Genomic DNA, 7,102 nt, shown 5'->3' with positions numbered 1-7,102 from the left:
ATTCCAAAACAGAGAAATATTGCCTTTAGAACTGTTTTGGAGTCGGTTTACTTACCGTACCACATACCTATTCCTTTTCGGAGTCTGAAACATTCCGGAAAGTGTCCCTTATGTATTCCTCCGGGGTTACGGTTTCAATAACATTGGTTTCAACATTTATAGGATTACCTGAGATATAATGTTTGATTCTTTGACCGTTCACCACCTTCGGATTTGTGCCTTCGAAGTTGTTGATTTTTATGGCACCGAAACGATAGACCTCCTCGATAACGTAAGGGCCTTCCCATTTAGAGAGAAGTTTTCCTGCAAAAGATCTTAAACGAGAGTTGTATAGCAATACATAATCACCTACATTAAACTCACGCTTTTGTATCCTTTTGTCATGCCATCTTTTAACTTTTTCTTTAAACAATTTGGCATTTTCATAAGCTTGGGTTCTCCATTCATCAAGTGAGCTAATGTCAAATAACCTTTTCTCACCGGCAAGTTTGAAATCATAGTTGAGCTCTTTAATAGCCCAATAAGCCTTATGTTCTAGTTCGAGAGGTAAGTGACATGCTTTTCCGTAAACCATTTTATATGGAGACATACCCATAGGATTTTTATATGCAGTTCTATAGTCCCATAATGCATCATCAAGTTTCTTGGACCAATTCTTCCTAGATCTATTGACAGTCTTTTGCAAAATTAATTTGAGCTCTCTATTACTCAATTCTACTTGACCACTAGACTGTGGGTGATAAGGAGATGCAATTCTATGGTTAACATCATACTTAGCAAGCATTTTACGGAAAGCACCATGAATAAAATGTGAACCACCATCAGTCATTAAATATCTAGGGACTCCAAACCTCAGAAAAATAACTTCTTTAAGCATTTTAATAGAAGTGTTATGATCAGCACTACTAGTTGGAATAGCTTCTACCCACTTAGTAACGTAATCAACAGCAACTAAAATATGTGTGTATCCATTAGAGGCAGGAAAAGGTCCCATATAATCAAAGCCCCGAACATCAAATGGTTCAATAACAAGTGAATAGTTCATAGGCATTTCTTGACGTCTACTAATATTACCAATTCTTTGACACTCATCACAAGACAGGACAAACTTACGGGCATCCTTGAAGAGAGCAGGCCAATAAAAACCGGATTGCAATACCTTATGTGCAGTTCTGTCTCCAGCGTGGTGTCCTCCATATGCCTCGGAGTGACACTTGCGTAGGATCTGTTCCTGTTCATGCTCAGGTACACAACGTCTAATAACACCATCTACTCCTTCTTTATAAAGATGTGGGTCATCCCAAAAGTAATGTCTCAAATCATAGAAAAACTTTTTCTTTTGCTGGTATGTGAAACTAGGTGGTATAAATTTAGCAACAATGTAATTAGCATAATCAGCATACCATGGAGCAGTACGAGAAGTATTTATGACATTTAATTGTTCATCAGGAAAGCTATCATCAATAGGTAGTGGGTCATCAAGAACATTTTCTAACCTAGACAAGTTGTCTGCAACGGGGTTCTCAGCTCCCTTTCTATCAACAATATACAAATCAAATTCTTGTAGCAGGAGAACCCATCTAATAAGTCTAGGTTTAGCATCTTTCTTTTCCATAAGATATTTAATAGCAGCATGATCCGTGTGAATAGTTACTTTAGAATCAACAATATAAGGTCTGAACTTATCACAAGCAAATACGACTCCTAAGAATTCTTTTTCAGTAGTAGCATAATTTCTTTGAGCATTGTCTAGAGTCTTACTAGCATATTGAATAACATTTAATTTCTTATCAACTCTTTGCCCTAGAACAGCACCTACAACATAATCACTAGCATCACACATAATTTCAAAGGGTAAATTCCAATCAGGTGGCTGAACAATAGGTGCAGAGATCAATGCTTTCTTAAGTATTTCAAATGCTTCTACACAATCATCATCAAAGACAAATGGTATATCTTTTTGTAATAAATTAGTCAGAGGCCGAGAAATTTTTGAGAAGTCCTTAATGAACCTCCTATAAAATCCGGCGTGACCAAGGAAACTTCTTATACCTTTGATGTCCTTGGGACATGGCATCTTTTCAATAGCATCAACCTTGGCTTTATCAACCTCAATACCTCTTTCAGAAACTTTATGCCCCAAGACAATACCTTCATTAACCATAAAGTGGCACTTTTCCCAATTCAAGACAAGATTAGTTTCTTCACATCTCTGCAAAACTCGATCAAGGTTGCTCAAGCAATCATCAAAAGAGGATCCATAGACGGAGAAGTCGTCCATGAAAACCTCACAAATCTTTTCACAAAAGTCAGAGAATATAGCCATCATGCATCTTTGAAAGGTAGCAGGTGCATTACATAAACCAAAAGGCATATGTCTATAAGCAAAAGTACCAAAAGGGCAAGTAAAAGTAGTCTTTGATTGATCATTGGCTGACACAGGTATTTGAGAGAAACCAGAATAACCATCTAGAAAGCAAAAATGTGTATGTTTGGATAACCTTTCTAGCATTTGATCGATAAAAGGTAAGGGGTAATGATCTTTCTTAGTAGCTTTATTTAATTTGCGGAAATCAATTACCATCCTATAACCTGTAATAATTCTTTGCGGAATCAATTCATCTTTATCATTAGGAACGACGGTAATACCTCCCTTCTTAGGGACACAATGGACAGGACTTACCCACTGACTATCAGCAACGGGATAAATTATACCTGCCTCAAGGAGCTTTAGTATTTCTTTTCTTACCACTTCTTTCATTTTAGGATTCAGCCGTCGTTGATGATCACGAACTGGTTTGGCATCTTCTTCCAAATTTATTTTATGTTGACATAGAGTGGGACTAATGCCCTTAAGATCATCAAGAGTATATCCAATAGCAGCACGGTGCTTCTTCAGAGTTTTCAATAATCTTTCTTCTTCATGCTCTGAAAGGTTAGCACTAATAATAACAGGATATATCTTTTTCTCATCAAGATAAGCATATTTAAGAGTATCAGGTAAAGGTTTAAGCTCAAACACGGGATCACCCTTGGGTGGAGGAGGATCCCCTAGGATTTCAACAGGCAAATTGTGTTTCAGGATAGGTTCCTGTTTAAAGAATACTTCATCTGTTTCCCTTCTTTCATTCATAAACATATCATTTTCATGGTCTAGCAAATATTGTTCTAAAGGATCACTAGGAGGTACGGCAATAGAAGCAAGACCAATAATTTCATCCTTACTAGGCAATTCCTCTTCACTGTGTTGTCTACTAAATTTAGAGAAATTAAACTCATGAGACATATCACCCAAGCCTATAGTAACAACATCCTTTTCGCAGTCTATCCTAGCATTGACGGTGTTCAAGAAGGGTCTACCAAATATAATGGGACAAAAGCTATCTTGTGGGGAACCAAGAACAAGAAAATCAGCAGGATATTTAGTTTTCCCACACAAGACTTCAACATCTCTTACAATTCCCATTGGTGAAATAGTATCTCTATTGGCAAGTTTAATTGTGACATCAATATCTTCTATCTCAGCAGGTGCAATATCATGCATAACTTCTTTGTATAAGTCATAAGGTATTGCACTAACACTAGCACCCATATCACACAAGCCATGATAACAATGATCTCCTATTTTAACAGAAATAACAGGCATGCCTACCACAGGTCTATGTTTATCTTTAGCACAAGGTTTGGCAATTCTAGCAGTTTCACCGCAGAAATAAATAACATGCCCATCAATATTATCAGCCAAGAGATCTTTAACAATAGCAATATTAGGTTCAACTTTAACTTGCTCAGGAGGTGTATAAGTTCTAATATTGCTTTTACGAACCACAGTTGAAGCTTTAGCATGATCCTTTATTCTAACAGGGAAAGGTGGTTTCTCAACATAAGAAGTAGGAACAATAGGATCATTATAAGTGATAGTCTTTTCTTCAACTTTAATAGGTGCAGCTACTTTTACTTCTATGGGAGGATGATATTTAAACCACTTCTCCTTAGGGAGATCAACATAAGTAGCAAAAGATTCACAGAAAGAAGCTACTATCTCAGAGTCAAGTCCATATTTAGTGCTAAATTTACGGAAAACATCGGTATCCATAAAAGATTTAACACAATCAAACTTAGGTGTCATACCTGACTCCTTACCTTCGTCGAGATCCCAATCTTCAGAGTTGCGTTTAATTCTATCCAATAAATTCCATTTGAATTCAATAGTCTTCATCATAAAAGAGCCAGCACAAGAAGTATCGAGCATGGTGCGATTGTTATCAGAAAGCCGAGCATAAAAACTTTGAATAATTATTTCTCTTGAGAGCTCATGATTGGGGCATGAATATAACATTGATTTAAGCCTCCCCCAAGCTTGAGCGATGCTTTCTCCTTCGCGAGGCCAAAAATTATATATATAATTGCGATCACGATGAACAAGATGCATAGGATAAAATTTCTGATGAAATTCCAATTTCAATCGTTTATAGTTCCATGACCCCGTATCATCACATAGCCTATACCATGTCGATGCATCTCCCTTCAAAGATAAAGGGAAGACCTTCCTCTTAACAACATCACCGGGTATACCTGCAAGCTTAAATAATCCACAAACTTCATCCACATATATTAGGTGCTCATCAGGATGCTTTGTTCCATCTCCTGCAAAAGGATTAGCTAGCAGTTTTTCTAACATACCCGAAGGAATCTCAAAGTGGACATTTTCATTTTCATTTTCAGTAGGTTCAGTAGGTTGAGGAGCAACTCTTTGCTCTACTGGTCGGGGTGAAGATACCCCGAACAAGCCCCTCAGAGGATTACTTTCCATAGCAACAAGTGACAGTAAATTTCAGCACACTATATAAATTTTTCCTTACCAAATTCCACCTACCAAAGGCGCTTCACTCCCCGGCAATGGCGCCAGAAAAGAGTCTTGATGACACACAAGTATAGGGGATCTATCGTAGTCCTTTCGATAAGTAAGAGTGTCGAACCCAACGAGGAGCAGAAGGAAATGATAAGCGGTTTTCAGCAAGGTATTCTCTGCAAGTACTGAAATAAGTGGTAACAGATAGTTTTGTGATAAGATAATTTGTAACGAGCAACAAGTAACAAAAGTAAATAAAGTGCAGCAAGGTGGCCCAATCCTTTTTGTAGCAAAGGACAAGCCTGGACAAACTCTTATATAGAGAAAAGCGCTCCCATCGTCAAGCTAGTTTTCATCACGTTCATATGATTCGCGTTCGGTACTTTGATAATTGATATGTGGGTGGACCGGTGCTTGGGTGCTGTTCTTACTTGAACAAGCATCCCACTTATGATTAACCTCTATTGCAAGCATCCGCAACTACAACAAAAGTATTAAGGTAAACCTAACCATAGCATGAAACATATGGATCCAAATCAGCCCCTTACAAAGGAACGCATAAACTAGGTTTTAAGCTTCTGTCACTCTAGCAACCCATCATCTACTTATTACTTCCCAATGCCTTCCTCTAGGCCCAAATAATGGTGAAGAGTTATGTAGTTGACGTTCACATAACACCACTAGAGGATAGACAACATACATCTCATCAAAATATCGAACGAATACCAAATTCACATGACTACTAATAGCAAGACTTCTCCCATGTCCTCAGGAACAAACGTAACTACTCACAAAGTATATTCATGTTCATAATCAGAGGGGTATTAATATGCATATAGGATCTGAACATATGATCTTCCACCAAATAAACCAACTAGTATCAGCTACAAGGAGTAATCAACACTACTAGCAACCTACTAGTACCAATCCCGGACTTGGAGACAAGAATTGGATACAAGAGATGAACTAGGGTTTTGAGAGGAGATGGTGCTGGTGAAGATGTTGATGGAGATTGCCCTCTCCCGATGAGAGGAGCGTTGGTGATGACGATGGCGATGATTTCCCCCTCCCGGAGGGAAGTGTCCCCGGAGCCCTAGATCGGTTCCGCCAAGGTTCCGCCTCGTGGCGGCGGAGTCTCGTCCCGAAAGGTTTCTTATGATTTTTCCCTGGACGAAAGACTTCATATAGCAGAAGATGGCCACCGGAGAGCCAACAGGGGGCCCACGAGGCAGGGGGCGCGCCCTGGGGGTAGGGCGCGCCCCACCCTCGTGGGCACGTGGTGGCCCCCCTGACGTATTTCTTCCACTCAGTATTTTTTATTATTTCCAAAAATAACTTTCGTGGAGTTTCAGGACTTTTGGAGTTGTGTAGAATAGGTCTCTAATATTTGCTCCCTTTCCAGCCTAGAATTCCAGCTGCCGGCATTCTCCCTCCTTATGTAAACCTTGTAAAATAAGAGAGAATTGGCATAAGTATTGTGACATAACGTGTAATAACAGCCCATAATGCAATAAATATCGATATAAAAGCATGATGCAAAATGGACGTATCACCTCCTACTGGATTGATACCTTGGTTCTCAAAAACTGAGGGAAATACTTACGCTACTTTGCTGCATCACCCTTGCCTCTTCAAGGGAAAACCAACGCAGTGCTCAAGAGGTAGCAAGTTCCTCTTCTAGCTCCATGTTCTTGGTCATCACTTTCTTCATGTCTATCATGCTGGCGCACATCTAGTTCTCCTGACGATGAATGTGTTGGTTTAACTCCTGGATGTAGGCTGCAATGGATTTATCCCTCCTAGTGCAAATCATCTCCCATTGCTCATCTCGGCGTCCACATTTCTGGTAGATGGTGTCCTTAAGATCCTTGTGGTATACCTCGCCAATGCGTCCCATGGGGATGTGGGCTGCCATGCTCTTTCCTAGACTCCAGGTTGGTGCATCAAAGGAAAACTCTATGGGCTCAGTAACTGGTGCGAACGTCCTTCCTGGAACTTGAACTTGAATCATCCAGCGCTCTTCTTCAGGTAGAGTGGCGGGGTAGGTCCTGGTGAAGCTTGGTATTCCGATGCTTAGGTACTTAGTGGCTTCCTTCAAGTGTCGTCCGAAAGGGGTGTCGTCATCTGGTTGAGCAAACTTGTTCCTTGGGTCCGCCATCTATAGAGTAGAAAATGGAGAAGAGTCAGAAATGAGTAGAGAAGAGTGTCCTATGGCTTATCTTAGTGGTCACGTCCTACAGTCAGCGTGTG

This window comes from Triticum aestivum, chromosome 1D, assembly GCF_018294505.1.
Source record: "Triticum aestivum cultivar Chinese Spring chromosome 1D, IWGSC CS RefSeq v2.1, whole genome shotgun sequence".
Lineage (NCBI taxonomy): Eukaryota > Viridiplantae > Streptophyta > Magnoliopsida > Poales > Poaceae > Triticum > Triticum aestivum.
This window is presented reverse-complemented; position numbering follows the sequence as displayed.